The sequence below is a fragment of the Plectropomus leopardus genome, chromosome 3 (assembly GCF_026936395.1).
Source record: "Plectropomus leopardus strain MGB_pleo_1.0 chromosome 3, ASM2693639v1, whole genome shotgun sequence".
In the NCBI taxonomy this organism is placed as follows: Eukaryota; Metazoa; Chordata; class Actinopteri; order Perciformes; family Serranidae; genus Plectropomus; species Plectropomus leopardus.
Genome location: NC_142178.1, coordinates 4,899,132 through 4,918,850, shown reverse-complemented (window position 1 = coordinate 4,918,850; position 19,719 = coordinate 4,899,132). Strand labels below are relative to the sequence as shown.

General features: G+C 40.9%; 1 protein-coding gene across 11 annotated transcripts in view; it reads left to right on the top strand.

Moving 5' to 3' along the window:
- The window catches only part of slit2 (slit homolog 2 (Drosophila)), a 129,432-nt gene that overhangs the window by 24,972 nt on the left and 84,741 nt on the right, over positions 1 to 19,719 (top strand). The window lies entirely within an intron of this gene.

Below are 19,719 nucleotides of genomic sequence, written 5' to 3'. Positions count from 1 at the left end.
GGTTCTGGTCTTGTGCGAGACCCATCTCCCCTCCTGCTTGCTCTAAGCGGACTTTTAAGCTCTCTATACTACATCCGTGGCTTTGAACATCCACTAATGATGCAGATGGGTCTAATACAGGCACTAAAGGGTGTCGGCAGCATCATTACAATGACAACGGGGACACTGCCCAGGCGCTAAGGTTGACATGTTTGGGAGTTTTGTTTGAGCTGTTTTACAGAGGTGTTGATCATTTTGGAAGCTGTGGTTTATTAACCTTTTTGAATCATGTTGCTGAGAGCTGTTTATAGTATTTTATAAAGGATAGACTCCATCACATAAACACTCTGTAGTCCCTGTGGAGTCCACTGTCCTCTTTGTACAGACATATCACAGCTGGGCTTCTGCAAAAACATCATGTTTATGTCAACATGACACATAAAAAAGAACATTAAATCATAAAACCCAGAAGAGAAAACATAAATATATCCACTCATGTACACATCACAAATCTTCTTTGCTGTACTTATTTTAGAATTTTTCCAAAGTTAAGGATCTTTAACTTAATTTGATTGAGTTTGTTTTCATATTTTATTGTGTTGTATTTTTTTTCAACTGACCACTCTCATACACTTTTTCCTTTCGCCAAAAGGACTTTAACCCTTTGAAACCTGGAGCAACATCACTTTTCTTGTGCTGCTATCAGACGCTTCTAACAAGTAGTTAAACCTTTGAACTCTGAGTAAACTGGTGCAATTTCTTTCAAAAACATGGGGGGAAAGTTAGTGAGCAAATTAGCATGAAATGTTCCACAAACTACAAGAAAAGAGTAGATTTATAATTTTGTGTTTTTTTGTTTTAAAAAAAAGCTAGGGAAAATGTCTAGAGGGAAGAAAAAAACTTGGGAAAACCTATATCAAAATTACATATTTAAAATTATATTACATAATTTGTATATTTTTAAGCACTTTAAAAAAACAACTTCCCTTTTCTTTTTTGTTTGTTTTGTTTTGTCATTTTATTTTATTCATTTATTTATTTATAATTTATTTTTCTCAAATTGTTTGGGTAATTTTTATGTAGTCTACTTTTTACTGATTTTTGGGTCATGTCTCTTGTCCTTGCTCGATGCCTTCCTGATTTTGAGAGAAATCAAGCCAATTTGCTCAGGTTTCCAAGGGTTAAAGTAAGTACCATCTTATCATAACCCCCACATGTTTATCAAAGTACATGTGATAAAAAAAGGTGCTTTTCAATTCAGAATCACTTCTAAACCTTAAAAAGACAGAAGTTTGAAAATAACAAATACCATAGGTCTTGTTAAATCCTGAAACAAATTTCAGTTCACCATTTTGGTTTGCTGAACGCAGCTCAATTAATCACCTGTCGCCTGGGGTGTGTGAGTGTCAAAGTTCGGAGCTCGGAGGTGAAAGGTCAGGCAGCATCAGTGTCAACCGATGAGATATCCAGGATAATGGAGATGCCAGCAGTGACTGCGTTGCTCTGCCCATCAGATTACAGAGCGAGCGAGAGTTACGTCTGGAAAAAGAGAGAGAGAGAGAGGAGGGGTAGAAACAGACAGAATGAATGAAGGGTGTTTAAAAGAAAGATTAGAGATGTGTTTGCTCTCTTAAATGGTGTGGAAAAAAAAGCGCAGGGAGGAATTTACCGAGGTGAAGACAGAAGTGTTTTCTTGATTGTGAGCGAGCTGTGAAAAGAAAAAAAAAAGCAAAGTGGTGGTGGAAAGTGAGAGACAGAGAAAGTAAAGAAAGGAGGAGAGCTAGAGGGGAGAGTCGTGTGGAAAGGAGAGGAGAGAGGTATGTCAGTACTTACTGTAGATGGCAGGTAGCCTGAAGCCTGGAGCCAGCATGTCTGTCAGAAAGAAGTGCCCAGGTGTGTGTGTGTGTGTGTCTGTGTTCGTAACCTGAGTGTGGATTACTTGGGAGGGGGGGGTTACATACCTATCCAACGCCAGGAAGAGCTTACCTGGAAGCAGGTAGTTACGCTAGCAGAGTGTGTGTGAATCAGTGTGTGTCGCTGTGAGGTCTTCCAGATCATCAAAGCGTTTCCTCGCATTGCTTGTGTGTGATTAAGGGTCACCGTGTGCGGTAATACCTCCCAAACAAAGCAGCTAAATCATCCTGCATCCTCCTCGCTTCCCTTGCCTCCTTTTAATGCGTACTTCCTCTCCTCTCACTCGCTTTAGCCTCGGTGCTTAACTTAATAACACAACGTTTACGCCGCTGTGCCGAGGACTGTTTCCTGTCCCTCTTCGCCGCCTTCTTCCCCTGCGGCGGTCCATCTCCCCGGGGTATCTGCAGGTATGGATCCAGGCCCTGTATTGATGGATGAGTCGGCCCGGCCGGTGAATTATGGGAGAGATTATGGAGTAATCAGGACGATTCATCATGCAACGCTCCTCCACTCACCCCAATCACAGCCACTCAGCAATACTGGCCCCTGCGTGCTGTGTGCATCAATGTAGAGGAGCTGTTGTGGGTGTGTGCAGGTTTTGCACAAAGCGGTGAGGAGGCAAGTTGCAAACTCACACTGTGTTTAAAACCATCATTCCAGCCGTATTTTTCCTACCATAAGTTTAAACATGAAATATTCAAAGTTATTTGTTAAGAGTTTATTAAAATTTGTGTGGGTGTGCAACCCAGTTACCAGAGTTAATATTGGCAGTGTTCGTTTTTGCAAACCACAGATATATTTTACAAGTTATGATGTAGCGGATACATCAAAACTTTACGTATCAACAATGCCGTCAAAGTGTGGTCAGGCTTAGGCATATCTATAACACCAAGAAAAATAGTGATGTCTTTGCGAACAAAAAACCCACAAACAAACAAACAAACAAAAAGCGGAAAAGCGGTCTTGATGTCTCAATTAGAAAAACAACCTCTTTTGGTGACACTATCAGAGCTGGAAAAATAGAGATATCTCCACACACAAAAAACTACCGCTTCCATGCCACTATCCCAGCAGGAAAAGCAGGTATCTTGGCCCAAAAAAAGGAAAAACAAAAACAAAAAAACTTTTCATGCAACTGTCTCAGGAGAAAAGCAATGTCATGTCAACAACAGCTGCTTTTTGTGAGACTATCCCAGTAGGAAAAGTAGCAATGTCTAGGCAAAAAAACAATGACTTTTCATGGCACTATCCTGGCAGAAATAGCAACAATGTCTCTGCAAAAAAAGGTTCAATGTCTCAGCAATTGCTTTTCATACCGCTATGAGAGTAAGAAAAATAGTGATGTCTCTGCAAAAAAAAAACCTTAAATCAACAAACATACAAACAAAAAAACAACTGTGCCACTATCCCAGCAAGAAAAGCAGTGTCTCAGAAAAAAATAACGATGTCTCCACAAAAAACAAGTGCTTCCATGCCACTATCCAGGCAGGAAAAGCAGTGATATCGAAAATCGAAACCACTTTTCATGCAACTATCCTGGGAAGAAAAACAATGATGTCTCTGCTTTTCTTGAGACTATCCCAGTAACATCCCATGTGATGTTTCAACAAAAAACACAACATTTTGGTTTTAAACAACTGCTTTTTTGTCTGTAGGAAACACAGCAACTGGTCGACTCAAAACACCTACATTTGATGTCTGAAAAGCAGCTGGAAAAACAGTGATGACTCAGTGACTCAAAACCATTGAAGTTGTTTGGTAGTCTGCAGCTTGGCAGCCGTCTCTATAGGATGACACGCCATCCACCATCCCGTCCACCTCCACATGTCAAAGTCAGCTCAAATACTACGTCACTTTAAAAACATTGATGTGTATGAAACATGCAATTGTAACGTATTTGTGGTTTGCAGAAACGTACCATGACAACATGTTCCTCTGGTCAGATTTAATCAGATTTGATGGACAGTGAAAGTGTAACCAGGAACCCACCAGCTGTCATCAGATGTTGCTAAACTCTGAATGCTGCAGGGTACCAATGTTCTAATTTAGGCAGAATCTTGTGGAAACTCGCAAAGTTTCCAAATATACCAAATATAACATCTAGTCTTTGTTTGTCTTGGGCCTGAGAACGTTGCTCACTGCAAACATCTTATAGCTTCTACAAAAAGCTCAAACATGATGACACTAAATATAAGATCCGGTCGCCCTGTGGGATAAAGCCATTTTAACCCTTTAACACCTGGATCAACATCAGTTTTCTTGTGCTGTATTCACATGCATTTTACTAGCATGTAAACCTATGAAGCATTGATTTCATTTCTCTCAAAACTGTGGAGAAAAAAACATATTGAGGAACTTAGCAATAAATTTCCCATAAACAAACAAAAAAAATAGATTAAACTAAACTAAACTAAAAAATAATACAATTAAATAAAAAGGTGATAAACAGACATTAGCTGGGGGGATAAAAAAGAACAAAAAAACAACAAAAAAAGGAAAAAAAACTTTATTTTTAATGCTATTTAATTTTTATTTTTTATTTTTTTTTATAAATTTTTATTTTCTTACTTTTTACTAATTTCTAGCAAATTTTAGGCCCTTTTTTTGCTTGTTGCTCTCTCACCATGTTTTTGAAAGAATTCAGGCCAATTTGCTCAGGTTTCAAGGGTTAACAGCTTTGATGAGCCACTGAGGAGGAAACACATGTGGAAAACTGTATTTAAAGGCCTTATTAATGTTAATCCACAGAGACAAACTCATTGTAGCCACAGAGGATCTGCTCTTTCACAAACCAGAACAAAAACTCAAAACTTTGCGTGCTCAAACAGTCTTGCCAGTCAAAAGGAAAACAGAGAGGTTTCAGTTTATGTCAATCAGTCAGCAGACCTAACATGGCTGTCTTTCTCTGCCCCGGGTGCCCCCCCCTCTCCTGTAATCCTCCATCTTGGCTCCATGTCAAGCCGCCTTGTCCAGTTGCACAATATCCCTCCTCCGGGGCAGGCAACTGCATCCCCTCTCTGGCTCCATTAGTGCCACTCCACTGGCATAGCCGGCATTCTCCAGTGGGACCGTCATCGCTGGCCACTCTATTGGCACCCCTGTCACTCTCCAACCACCACAAAAGAAAACCTCTCCTCCCTCCCTCTCTGCCTCTCCTGCTCACTTGGTCTTTTTTTTGCGCCCCCATTTTCTTCCCCTCCTCGTCTCTTTCTCTCCCCGCTCCTCTATTATCTTCCATTTCTCTTTCCAGCACCTTTCTCTTAAGTCTTTTCCCTCTTCTTGCTCTACACTCCCCCCTCCTCCTCCTCCTCCTCCTCCTCCTTCACTCGCCTACCCATCTCTCTCCCTCTCCGGAGCCCAGCACATTGGTTTGGAGAGGCTTATGCAAGACCCTCATCCAGGGTAATGATGCAGTAGGAACCAAGAGAGGAAACTGGGAGCTGACCAGCGATTCCTCCCAGAGATGTTGCTCACAAGTTTAGAGCCCCTCACATTATTTCCCCAAAAGCTGAGTGTGTTTGAACTGACCACGGCGACCCAGGCTCATTAAAACGCACTATGTTTACATAATGTGAGGACTCAGGCCAGGAGCAGATCCACAACACATCAGACACTGTCACTTTAAAGGTCCAGTTTGTAGGATTTAGAGGGATATATAGACAGAAATGGAATATAACATCCTAAGTATGTTTTCTTTAGTGTATGATCACCTGAAAATAAGATAGCTTGTGTTTGCTTTACCTTAGCATGAGCCATTTTTTAAAATCGAGATAGGGAGTGGATCCTTGTCCATAGAGATCGCCATGTTGCACCGCCATGTTTCTACAGTAGCCCAGAATGGTCAAACCAAACAGTGGCTCTAGATAGGGACATTCACGTTTTTTTTCGCCTTGGTCATTGTTGTTAGCAGCCCCTAGCAACAAGAGCGTGACAATTTTAAACAAACAGTTCAGTATTTCTAACCATTTCTACCAGTTTACATTACCAGAACTGTTTGTTTTGGAGGTTGATCTCTGCAGATAATTTGGCTCAAAGTTAAAATCTCCTGAATCAGAAAAATGAAAAAGAAAAAAAGGTAAGCGCACATTCACAAGCCCTGCAACTAGGTCTGCAGCAAGCCAAACTGCATTGGGGAAACACTAATTTTTAGCATAAACTCCATTATTCAATATTTTTACTGGTTTTAATCTCCAGGTCTGTTTGTTTTAGTGCTGATAGACCTCTTCAGATAATTCGGCTCCCAGTAAAATCTGTCTTAACTCCTGGATCTCAAGTTATCCGGGAAAAAAGAGGTGATAACACATTAGCAGGTGCTGGGTGAGCAGCTCTGTCTGCAATTCGCCAAACAGCATTGGAGAAACACTTTTTAACATTAAAAACTGCATCAGTCAGTGTTTTTGCTGGTTTAGATCCCTGGGTCTATTTGTTTTTGAGAGGAGAGACCTCTGTTGATAACTCAGCTCCAATAAAAACCTCTTTAACGTGTTGATTTTAACTTATCAGAGACAAAAAGTGAACTTACATTTGCAAGTGCTGGGCGAGCAGCTCTGTCTGCATGTGCCAAACAGTATTGGAGAAACATTGATTTTTAATGTGAAGCTGCTGTATCCTGTGTTTTTACTGGTTTTAATCCCCAGCTCTGTTTGTTTTGGAGAGGAAGAGACCTGTGGATAATTTGGCTTCTGGTAAAAACCTCCCGAACAATGAACACTGAAGGAAATCTAACTAGGAGAAGTTTTAGCTGGTTGCAATCTGCAATCCCTACCGCTAAATGCAACTAAATCCCCCTAAATTTTACACACTGCTCCTTGAAGTGAATCTCCTGCTTTAAAACCATTTGAAACCAACATGTTGAATGCCATAGATATACAATTCCAATTAGAACACAATGATACACAAAATAAATGTTATCGAGGAGATGAAACGTGAAGATTTGTGAAGACAGAGGGAGAGAACGTGTGATATTGTAGCCGTGTAGCTGCAGGCTGGTGATAGATCAGCAGGTTTGTAATCACAGGTTGGTACCCGACCTGTGTGTATGTGCACATACCCAAGTGTGTGTGTGAGCGTGCCCCTTGCGAGTGTCTAATGACAGGTTCCAACCCTGATGTGTCATTATCCAATTACAGTTTTCTCTCATCTCTACGGTAACGCCATGCCCCCAGTAATTGGACGGCTGCTCTTAAGAACTCTGACCTCTCAGCAAGTGTCAGGCAGGAGCAACACACAGTCTCGCGCACACAAACACACACACACACGAGTGCGCGCACAGGATGCCAGGAAGATTGGGTAATGCAGGATAAAACAGATGCTATCTGAAAGAGTGATCATCTAAACTATGCAAAGACAAGTTAGGACTCTGATCATATCATATCGCTCCTTCCTCCTCACACTTCATCTGTCTGTCTGTTTTTTGTCTCTGTCTCGTAATAACAATAACTGGCGCTTCCTCTCCTCGCCCCCTCTCTTTTTTTTCTCACTCTCTTGCAAGTGTGTAGTCTCTAAATGGGCTGAGTCGAAGGAGAGCTTTTGTGGTTTATGGTTCTCCTGAAGCTCTCTCTCTCTCTCTCTTTCTGTCTCTTCCCTCTTTCACAAAAAACAAACAGCATTTTTTTCCTCCCCTCTAGCCCTATTAAATATTTCACACGCTCACGAGGCTTCATGACCTCTACTCTCCATGTGTGAGGATTCGGCCTCGCTGCAAAACTTTCCGCACGATGGAAACACAAAGATCCTCATCGCTGAGAGAAATTAAATTATGGACTATTGGCAGACGTGCAGAAACACAGAGGAGAGAGAACAGACTGAAATGTGTGTGTGCAGGTTTCTTCCTGTTCCCTGGGTCAGAGGTCACATATTAGAAGTCGGGGTCACCTGCATCCTGACAGCTCATTGGAGAACACATTCATGAGTTCAGAAAGAGGAATTTTAACAGTTTGTGTTACTCAACATCACTCCAGATTATGTTTTTCATTATTCAAGATGTTTTTGTTTGACTTTTGTTTTGTTTGTTTTTTCTAGACTATAAATTTGTCCCGCATCTGTCTCATTTCCTGCATCTCATCTTGGCTGCAGAATACTTTTCAGTTTTCTCATTACTGAAATATGATTGCCTTTTTATGCCTTCGTTCAAAATTCTGACTGTCTGCCTTTCACATTTCAGCCCAATAACAACAGCAGCCAAATTGATAACGACACCATCCTCACGTTTACCGCTTTGCCTTGAATTCCCCCACATTTCCTATATTTCTCTTATCGTCTGCATGCGTCTGTTGATATCTCTACCAGACGATGAGTTCACTGGTTAGTAATTTTTGCGAGTGTGTGTGTGTGTGTCTGTGTGTGTGTGTGTGCAGCAGCTGATTAGAGAGATGTCTCTGTAGTGAGTTAGGCAGAAAATAAAATGTAATTTATTGTCAAGAGGAGGAGCGGGGCTGTTCCAGGTTGTTACGGACAGACGGCAGCAGTGAAAGTTAGTGCAGCCTAAACACCTGGACAGTTTACTTTTAAATATATACACACATGCACACACACGCACACACACACACACACACACACACACACACACACACACACACATCACACACACACACACACACACACACACGTGTAACTATAATATAGTTTGAAAGACAGGCAGCGAGGGAATGAATGACCCAAGGCTATGATGTCAGCCTGTTTTACAGCTCTCATAATTACAAGCGGCGCTCTGGGTGGGTGGGTTTCTGTCACTGTGTGTGTGTGTGTGTGTGTGTTCAGCAGCGCACAGAAGATTCCTGTCAGAGTTGTCGTAGTGACCCGCTAGGTAACAGTTGGTGTTTCCCAGACATCTCAGCAGCTCAGGATATGGTCTGTTCTCGTTGGATCCGTGTTGTACAGTACTGGAGAGTGTGAGCTGCTGAGGGACCAAGTGTGGAGTTCCCCTTTGAGTTAAGGAGACTTGTATTTCCGTTGTTTCTCATGTGTACACCCATTCATGTCCTATTAGTCAAACTGACTGTTCACCTGCACATAACCTCTGCTGTTGAATCACAGAACTGTTCTGCATTGTAAAGTCTGACAAGTTGATCTAACTTAAAATAATCTTGGAAATCGATTGTCTTAAGAAAGGAAAATAAATAAAACAATTCATCTTAAGTTATGTGTACTTTATATCTAATTGTTAAGTGTACATGAAATTTAGCTGTTTTACTTAATGTTGTGATGATGAAAAGTGAAATGACTTTGTTCTGTGTTTTAAACTTTAGTAAATCAAGTTAGTCTGAGTTAATTTGATCATCACAAAGAGGATTTTGAATATACAAATATTATTAACTAGTTTGCAACCAGCAGAATACAAATATATAGCACAGTTGAAGTGAAGTTGGTTTACTGAGGTTGCTAACACTTAGAAAGATTGATTTCATTAAACTTGTCATTTTCAAGTTGCAACAACTTCATAGAATTAAATAAATATGACTACATTTTCAATAAACTTAATGATTAGAAATAAGACAAAAAGTTTGGCAATCAGTTTCCTAGATTTTTTAAAAAGTAAAATCCACTTGTCAGATTTGACAGTGCACAGCGCGTGATGAGAGCTGCTGAGGTTTTTGGTTAAAACAATACAATTTTTCTCTACAAGAATCTTTTTAATTTAACACAATATCCCAAACATCCCAAGTACATCTGTTGGATAATTTGTTTTTGTTTTTCACAACTGTTGATCCATAACAAACAGGAGAAAATTGCCAATTAAGCTTTTAAAACATTCAAAAAAAACCCCAAAACAATAAAAATAAATCTCTTTATTTTATTCAACAGAATAACTTAAACTTGTCAGATGCATCTGTGTTGGGTTTGTCTTCAGACAAACAGCTGTACACAAGTTTTCCAAACACATATTAAATTAGAAAATAACCACAATTATTATCAATATTGTGCTTTTCTACAAAAATCGTTTTATTTTCTAATAAAAAAAGTGACTTCTTCAAGACATCTTGTGCATGTGGCTGTGTATAAACGTTTGAACAAAATCAGTATTTTAATGATGAACAAGATTAAGAGTCTGACTGGTGATTATTTTAAAGTTTAACCTGGTATTTCAGACATCATTTTCATCAGCAGAATTCAAGGAGTCGTAAAGATATTGAAATTTACTTTTTAAACTTAAATGACGTGCTTTAGCTTCATACTGGTGATAGATAGAATCAGTACCATCAACAGTGGCCCTGAGTCAGCAGCAGTGCAGTCGACTTTGCTTGGAGCTTGCTAGAAGCTTGGTTAAGACGATGTGGTCCTAGTAAAAAGAGTGTGTGTGTGTGTGTGTGTGTGTGTGTGTGTGTGTGTCATGACCCTCTACAGCAGCAGGCAGAATCCCTTCAGCCTGAAGCACCTGGAATACGTAAAGTGGAGGGAAAAGAGAGGAGAGAGGGAGTGATGGTACGGAAGGGGAGGGAAGGAGGGAGGAGAGGAAAGGGTTATTAACCACAACACATTACCGCCTGACAACCTGCATGTTCAGACAAAACCCACAAGTAATAATAGCAGTGTTGTGAGTGTGCAGCATGTGGGTCCCATGCAGGTTTGTGGAGGTTCGTAAGTTCAGTGTTGCAGCCATGACAAGCCTCATTTGAACCGAGTCTGTATACGTGTGTGTGTGTGTGTGTGTGTGTGTGTGTGTGTGTGTGTGTGTGTGTTAGTTACAGTAATGGTGTGTCATCCTGCAGTTGGTATGAGACAGAGGGAGGGAAATATGTTGCATCTGCATTTCTAAAATGATGGCGGCGCTCCCATCTCCTGCTTCATTTCCCTCAATCAGCCCTCTCAGGAGATAGCAGCCATTGGGTTGGCTTGGCTGATTTTTATAGCATTTCCACTGAGCAGCTTTTCTCCTTCTGTGACTCCTCTTACCTTCAAACTCTCTCATTTCCTTTTTTTTTAAAAGCTCTTCTTTTCTTACAGCAAGCACTTTTCCCTTTTACAGAGTTGCCAAAATTCTCAGCAGATCCTACAGATCTGCAGTGGTGGAAAGTAAGTCAGTAGATTTGCTCAAGTACAACTTTAAGATACAGTAGTTGTGCTTAATTTGTTTTTCCATTTAAAGTGTTATATTTCTACTGTGCCATGTTTCAGAGGGAAATATGAATTATATTTACATGGAAGGTACTATTTTGTTTTAGCAAAGAGAGATTTGAAACATCTCAGATAGTTTCATTGAATAACTGTTTGAGACTCAAGGAAATAAAACAATCCAATATTTCAAAGAAAGTAAAAAAAAAACAACAACCCCAAAACCCCAAAACAAACAAAAACAAATCAAATTTGTTTTGCCGATTTTTTTTTTCTGTTTAATCCATTAATCATCTCACAACCCACCAATTTATCCGGGGACCTCCAGTTTGGGAACCACTGCATTAAACCATCTAACCTGTGTTGAGAGGGTTACTTTTGAAATGAAAAAGGCTGCAGATTACTAGTTACCCTTTTGAAATGTAATAAGTTAAAATATATATATATATATAATTATTTACTTGATCAAAGTAATTTAACTTATCACATTTGATGACTTTTTTATTGCTTTTCCGACAAATGTTTTAAACTGGGCAATAAAGCTGAAAAATGTCCAAAAAAAACAGGCTATGCCTAAAGAAGGCATTCTGCATGCTGAAAAGATTCATTTCAGTGAAAGATCTGAGTTCTTCCTCCCACCAGTACATAGCATTACCTATATCAGTGTTTTACGTTCTTCGCATTTATTCCTTGTACGTTCCTTTATTTCGTCTCTTTGTTACGTCCTCCTCCTCTTCTCCTCTTCGCCTCTTCTCCTCTTCTCCTCTCCGCCTCCAGCTCCTCTTCATCTCTATGAGTCGATGAGGCAGAAACAGACAGAGACAGGTGATATCTGATGGGCTGATGGTGATGACTGTTGCTAGTCAAGCAGAATGGATGGCTCTAATTGAACTGTGCGTTTTGTGTGTGTGTATGGATGTGTGTGCGGGACAGTTCTGCAAATGGAAGCCGTTTCCATGGCAGCAATTAAGCGCTGGGAGGTTTCAGGTCAAGGTTAATTAGCACGCAAAGATGAAAGAGAGTCAGACGAGAGGGGCCGGACGCTTGATCGCTGTTTGTCCTCCATGACCACTTGTGTATGTGTGTGTGTGTGTGTGTGTGTGTGTGTGTGTGTGTGTGTGTGTGTGTGTGCGTGCACGTGTTTTAAACAGCTCATCCATTGGAGTCTCGCCATCATACACAATATGTATAATTGACTAGTACACCGTGAAACTGTGTCAGAAACAGTAAATACAGGCTACAGTGTAATATCCATGATGCAAATTGGTGTTGAACAACAAAAGATGTTCTATTGCTATTTGGTAGAAACACTGATTACAAACACACCTTCATAAGTCAAATAACTCTGCTAAATATGAACTGTAACTGTTCCATATGTTTAAGGGTCTTTCAGAGAATGCTTTGTTTGTTGACGAAGTCTGTCTAATGTTTTATTATAGTATGATTTACACTTGTTTGTAAAATGTCCTTTTCCGATCAGTTTTTGTGGTTGGATGATTATCAAAAACTTGCACTGTGCCTCAGGAAGGGGCCGATTTTATCAACATAGTGTTGGGCAAAAGCCTCAGTTACAAAAACAAAACAAAACACTTGCAGTTGCACCAAAATTATGAGGTTAAGTTCAGGTAATGAAACTTCTTGGTTAGGTTTAGAAAAAATATCATGTTTTGGCATAAAGTAAGTGTGTATGTTACTAAGGTACCAACTAATCTCACGTGACATACGTCAACATTTTGTTCTTAAAATAATTTTACATTAACTTTTTGTTTGGACACAAACACTAATATCCTGGATGAAAGTCTGGTACTTGTTTGACCAATCCATTTCCCACCCTTAGTGGATGTTCTCGCTGTTAACACTATGCCACATGACTTTGTCTTTTGCTTCAGTAGAATTGCTGCAGCCACTAGAGTTCAAAGTTAAAAAAAAGTCATAAATATGGGACGTCAATTCTGCTTGTAATAATGGCCTATTTTTGCATTTTGGAGAAGGACAGTCTTGTAATATTATAAATAATAGAGGGATGAAATGACTAATCGATTTCTGCAGTCAATAGAGAAAAAATCCAAAATGATAAGTGGTCCATTGAGAAATTAATTTTCCAAACAATCACTTATTTCAGTTGTTCAGTTGGTTTATATAAGCCAGTTTGCTGGGAGAAATCAGGTAATCTGATTCATTAGGTTAAAAAATTCTCATTTTATAAACTGTACAGATTAAATAATAATGAAAAAAAATAATTGGTTTCAACTCTGAAGTTTGGACATGTTTTCATCATTGAAATTCTGGCGTCTTCTGCCTTCAGCGATGTAGTGGAGGGTACATGCAGGTACACAGGGTATACCCACCTCTAAGCCAAAAAGCCATTGAAAGATCTGGGAGAGTATATCGCTTTTCTCCTCGGTAACCTACCCATCTTCCTCGTATTACACCCACCTCATCCGGTACCACATGGACGCTTATATGTGCACGACACTATAAAACTACACTAAAAGTGCAAATCTCAACTGTTTACCTCAAGTTTTTGCTATTTTTTAGATGCACAGTATTCTGTAGTGGACCTACATTAAATGTGAAAACATACTTATACTAGATATTAGTTTGTTTGCTCAACACTACAAACAGCACTTTTAAAAACTGATAATTCAGTTAAATCTCTGAGGAGTCAAAAAAAAAAAAGAAATATCATGAGCTTCACTAAAATTGTATTTACTTCAGCGCTGTTGTATTGTATCATAGGCTGTGTCTGTTAACCTGAGTCTCCCAGATACTTCTCTCTCCTCAATCACTCTCTCTTTTTCTTTTCTGTTCTTTCCCTCTCTGTCCCTCCTGCCACCACTCTGCTCTCTGCCTCTGAACTTCAGCAGCTCAATACTCACTGCAGAGGCTTTCAGCTCTGTTATTCACAGCTCAGTGATACAAATCCTGCTGTGTGTGCGCTCTGCCTGTGTGTGTGCGTGTGTGTGCATGTGTGTTTATGGTGATTGATATGCATTAATGATGTAAGGCGAACAGCCATTAAAAGCTGGGAAACTGTAAGCACCGCCTTGAGCTGCGACTATTAGTCTGAAAGTTTCCGGTGTTGGCAAAACACAAGGGACTGCAGTGGCAGATGTTAGGGAAAAGTGAGTGTGTTTGCGTGTGTGTGTGTGCATGTGTGTGTGTGTGCATGTGTGTGTGTGTGTGTGTGTGTGTGTGTGTGTGTGTGTGTGTGTGTGTGTGGACTACCAGTAGCAGGTGGTAAGTTTATTTCACCCCACTGGCCCAAACCCACGGTCACAGGGGATTTTGGAGCAATCTAAAGCTCAGCTGTTCTCGCGCTGTAACTACACTTGTGTGTGTGTGTTTGTGAGAATGCTTATAAGCTCTGGGACAGATTGTCTTTTTACATGAGCAAGAGGATTTCAAAGAGCGAGATCTCCCCCCACTGTAATGAATCCAAACATGGACATACTGTAAATGTCTCATTGTAGAAGCCTGTATCATCTTCCTGGTTGCCCCAGTAAACTCTTCTCTGAGCAGGTACTTGAACACTTTTCCAGGTCTTTGCTTTAGTTAGGCTCAAGTGTTGCTTAACCTTTTTCCAATTCAAATCCCGAATGAGATCGCTCCGCGCTCTCACCTTTTGACCGAAGCTCATTAAAGCTAATTGCTAATCTGGTCATGTGGAAACCCAGCAGCAAGCAGCAAACAATCTGCGGTCTTGACACACAGTTTAAGTAGCTGAGGGCCTCAGGTTTCTAACTCCAGATGGGCAGGTTTGCTCAGCTCAACGTAAATAAGGGTCCGACAGCTCGGGGACGAACAAAGACGGCCATTACTGAAGTGGCTGTGGGCGAAAGAAAGAACGAGGAGGGGTAAAGAGAAAGGAGAGATTGTTTGTTATTAAATTCTCTCTTCCTGAGGTCAGTGACACGGAGGCTTTTAGTGGCTGCTGGAACCACTCTCCTGCAACACCCCGTCTAATTGGTTAACGACATCTGATGTCATAACATGCCCCCCTCTCACCGTGCCAAAGCCATCCTTCATCTGTCTCTCCGTGTCGCCTTTGTGCTCGGCACATTTCTCAAACAGCTCGATCCTTTTGCTCTTTAAACTCACCCGTTCCTCCTCTTTCGTCTCGCCTTTACTTAAAGTGAGTATTGATTCAAGGAAGGAAAATGATAGTGAACAAATTCTTTGCTGCTTCCTCTTGGCGGTCCCTGCTTTGCTGTTGAATAGGCCAAAATGTCCATTAGTATTCCTCTAGTAAAGTTTCCTGCATAAAGGCGGTGGATCCATATTGACATTTTGTAAATGTTGCAAACACGTGTCCCACTCTCAGCAACTCACAACAACTCGTGCATCCAAATAAGGCTGCAGCTAACGATTATTTGTTCTTTAATCAATTGATTTTTGATTAATTTATTATATATCTATGAAATGTCAGAAAAATCCCTACCATACTTTCCCAATGACATCTTCACTTTGAGGCGCAAAACCAAAAGATATTACATTTCCAATGATGTGGAAACAGAGAAAAGAAGCACATCCTCACATTTGAGAAGCTGTCACCCGAAAACATTTTGTGTTTCTGCTTGATAAATTATTTAAAAGACTAATCTGTAATTCAAATTGTCTTTCAACTATTTAATAGGCCTTTTTACTGGAGACATTTGGACTTGCCATGGCGGTTAAAGCATAGGAGTTATTAATAACATTAATGATGGCTCTGTTCTATTAAGTACACCAGCGATCCAGCATGAACTGATACCAGAACCCTGAAACTGAAGCAGCTAAACTGAATATAACCATCATTAATGTGACCATTTATATCTTTGTTTTTCTGACTGTAACATGTCTTCTGTGAAAACCCCCAAAACTGTTAATTTACTAATTGTTCCAGTACTCCATAAAAAAGTCTTTACATCATCGTAAGACCTTAAGAGGGGTCACATGTGTTGTAAATTTACTACAAATTCCACGCCGGTGATAGCTGTGAGTTGTCCGTGTGTCCCATTCCTGTAAATGTGATATCCTAATGCCTTGCGGAAATTTCTTCAAATTTGGCCCAAACATCCACTTGGCGTCAAATGAAGTGATTAGATTTTGGTGGTCAAAGGTCAAGGTCACTGTGACCTCGCATCCATCTCATTCTCATGAAAGAAATATCTCAAGAACACTTTGATAGATTTTTTTCAAATTTGGCACAAACGTCCAATTGTGCTGAAGCATGAACTGATTAGAATTTGATAGTCAAGGTTTTGGTGACCTCACCAACATATTTTTGGCCAAACAGAAACAGACAGTTCCTGCATAGTATACCCTTTTAAGTGTACTCTACAATGTGCATTTGAAAATGACAAAAATATAAAGTACAGGTGATGTTACAAATGCAGTTATCAGCTTAAACTCCTCCAACTTTCCACTCCCCTGAGACCCCCTGCCTGCCCTTCGGTCTGTCTGTCTGGCCTTTAGTTTCCTAAGAACCCCCCGGACCAAAAATAACAACACACTGTCAGACCTCTCGTTGCTACCTTCTCACATAGCCCATAAACTTAACAGCTCTCCTCGCCGCCCGCGCCGTTACTGTACACTGTCACAAAGTGCAAGCTGAGTCGGGATCACTCCAGTGGTGGTCTGTTTGCCAGTCTGCTCCTTACGGACTCCCATTTGCTCATTATGATTACAATTCGCTCACGATCGACCGAACCGCAGCTTATCCCCCAGCTTCACCCTCGCAAGTGAACATCTCGTCTCTCTAAAGCTCAGTGAACCTTGTTCAAAATGCGGATGTAAGACTGCTGATTGTGCTTGTAGACCCCCCCAATTTCTGACCCCTCCTACACCCTTGGGGGACAGCAGCAGTGACCCATATGTGGTATGAAGCATCAGAAATACATCTGAACCCCTCAAACCCGACATACACCCCCCGACACATACACACACACACACACACACACACTCCGTTCTCTCCCCAAGGAAAACCCCTAACAGCAGGCTCTACACGTTTTTATCCTGTAGAATGTATCGAGGCAGACATGCATTCATTCACTCAATTGCGCACACACACACACACACACACACACACACACACACACACAGACAAAAGACAGAAAAGGGAGTAATGGGCTTAGTGCAGCAGAGCTTCATGTGTGTCATAATCTTGTCATGATACTGTCCTAATCCCCCTCTAATCCACTACCCTTCTGGAAAGATGAAATTGGGATTACCCCTCTATCTGTCTCCATTACACAAGCATCTTCTCTTTCAGTGTGTGTGTGTATGTGTGTGTGTGTGCGCACACACACACTATGAGGTATTGCAGCATTCCCTGGAATGTCAGCTATCGTCATGCTCTCAGTTTTTTTTCCGCTGATCCCAGGGCTCTGGTTTTCCTACTGCTGGTATGGGAGTGTGTGTGTTTGTGCATATGTGTGTGTGTCTGAGTGTATATGTGTGAGTGTGTTTGTACATAAACTGTATTAAATGCGATTCAGGGAAAATATCTCTCTCACAATGAAGAGAATGTTTCCTCTCCGGAGACAAAGGTGACATTTAAAGGGGAGTGATGATGTGGACACACTCACAAGCGCAGACACATTAGCGCACACACACCTCAGCGGAGCAGATGGCCGCTGTGTGTGTTTGTTTGCGCTCAGATGATCATTCATATGCACAGTGAAAATTAACATACTAACAAGCTGCCTGTGCGTATGTGTGTGAGTGTGTCAATCCTTGATTACCACTGTGGTCGCGGGACAGAAGCTGAATCGGTGCCTGTGTGTGTGTATGTATGTGTGTGTGTGTGTGTGTGTGTGTGTGTGTGTGTGTGTGTGTGTGTGTGTGTGTGCGTTAATAACACAGGCTCCACTGACCATGACTGGGGCATGAAGAGGCAACCCGCTGTCTCTTAAAAGATATGGCATCTTTACAGTTCCTTCTCCCTCAGGCCAAAGAGGAAAACAGGAACGGACAGACAGAAAGGAAGAGACATTGAGAGTTCGAAAGACAAAGAGAAGTTGTAGAAATGTCCCCAAAATAGAGGACAGGTTGGACGGAAAGAGGACGAAGCGATGAGGTGAAGAGATTGGGGGAGAAAAAGGAGAGCGACATCGAGTGGTTCAAAATGATGGTGACAGAAGATGAGAGGGGGCTAGAAGGGCAAATAAGAGACAGAAAGAAAGAGTTCGACGAGAAGACGAAAGAGAGAGAAAGAACCAAAGTACACTACTATGGTGGCATAAAAAGGCTGCTCCGACTTTTAACACGCTCCAGGCAGAGATGGTCTTAAAAGACATCGAAATGAACAAAGCTCGGTGTGTGTATGTGTGTGCGTGCGTTTGTGTACTTGCCCTCAAGCTTTTGGCCACTAATGGGCAGCAAAGTCTTTGTTCCTGAGCAACATGGTTTTTGAGTAGCAACGCACACACCACACAGACACAGAGACAGAGACAGACACACACACACACACACACACACAGACATATGCTTATTCTCTCTGTAAATAACAGCCTGGATTGCTACCCTCTGTAACTTTTGGAGTTCATGTTTGTGCATATTTGTGTGCATATTTGAGTGTGTGTGTGTGTGTGTGTGTGTGTGTGTGTGTGTGTGTGTGTGTGTGTTTTTGTATTGCAGCTTCTGGTGGTTGATTGCGATCGCTCCGAGTCAGATTGTTGCAGGTCATTGGCTAACAGTTGCCCAGGGAGACGACTCAGCGGGCCGCGATTGGCGAATGATGCTAACGCAGTCTGACAGTCTTGTTAGTGCAACCTGATTGGTCAATTAGTAACATCACTTACTCTGAAATCCCCGGAGAGAGCGAGCGAGCAATGGAGAGAAACAGAAAACAGGAGTGATATCAGTTTATTTTAGTTCCTCTAAGTTGATAAGATTCAATCAAATGTTTTAGAACAACTTTTTTTTTAAAATAGAAACACTCTGCTGCTGCCTGTTTGCTTCAGAGTAAGTGAAGTGTTCATTTCATGGAGGAGGGAGGATGACAGAGATGGGGATGCAGGGGGCAGTGGGGGAGAAGATGGGGGTCGGGGGTGGGTGTGCTGTGGAGACGGATCCAATCTTTCCATAAATTATGAATGTGTTCCGGAGGAAAGCATTCAATAAGCAAATGCCACATGGTACTGAGTCAAGGAATCCAACTGTGTGTGTGTGTGTGTGTGTGTGTGTGTGTGTGTGTGTGTACACATGCGCGCCCATGTGCTTATGTGCTGCTCTAAGTGATTAGTTGCCTAGACTAAAAAACAAACAACCAATTACATGAGACAACAATATGGCAGTATTTGTTTGTTTGGATGACCTTGAAGGCAAAAAATATACTCATTATTTTTAGGGTTTTCATTTTTACAGACTTGTTACACTGAATTTATTTATTTTTGAGTTTGAATATTTGAGTAAAAATCTGATGAAACAATCAATGATACAGGAATTGGGGTTAAATGTAATTTTCTAAAAATACCATTTACAGTACAGACAATCTGTAATTTCTCTGTTTTTGTGTAACTTACTTAATTGGAGTGTGATGCATGGTATTTTACTGCGTTTTCATATCTTAGGTCCTTTTAACACAGAGATCGCACAGTAGAGTCACTATGAAGTCTCTTCTTTATGCCGACTTTGCATTTTTACACAGAACTAATTAACAGCAGCATCATGCTGCTCTCATGTAATTGTAGAAAGTATGCCAGCATTGCGCAAGAAAAAGAGATGCGATGTGTAACACAACAGCATCAGTCTCTTATGTGACATAACATATACATCAGCAGTCCTTTATAA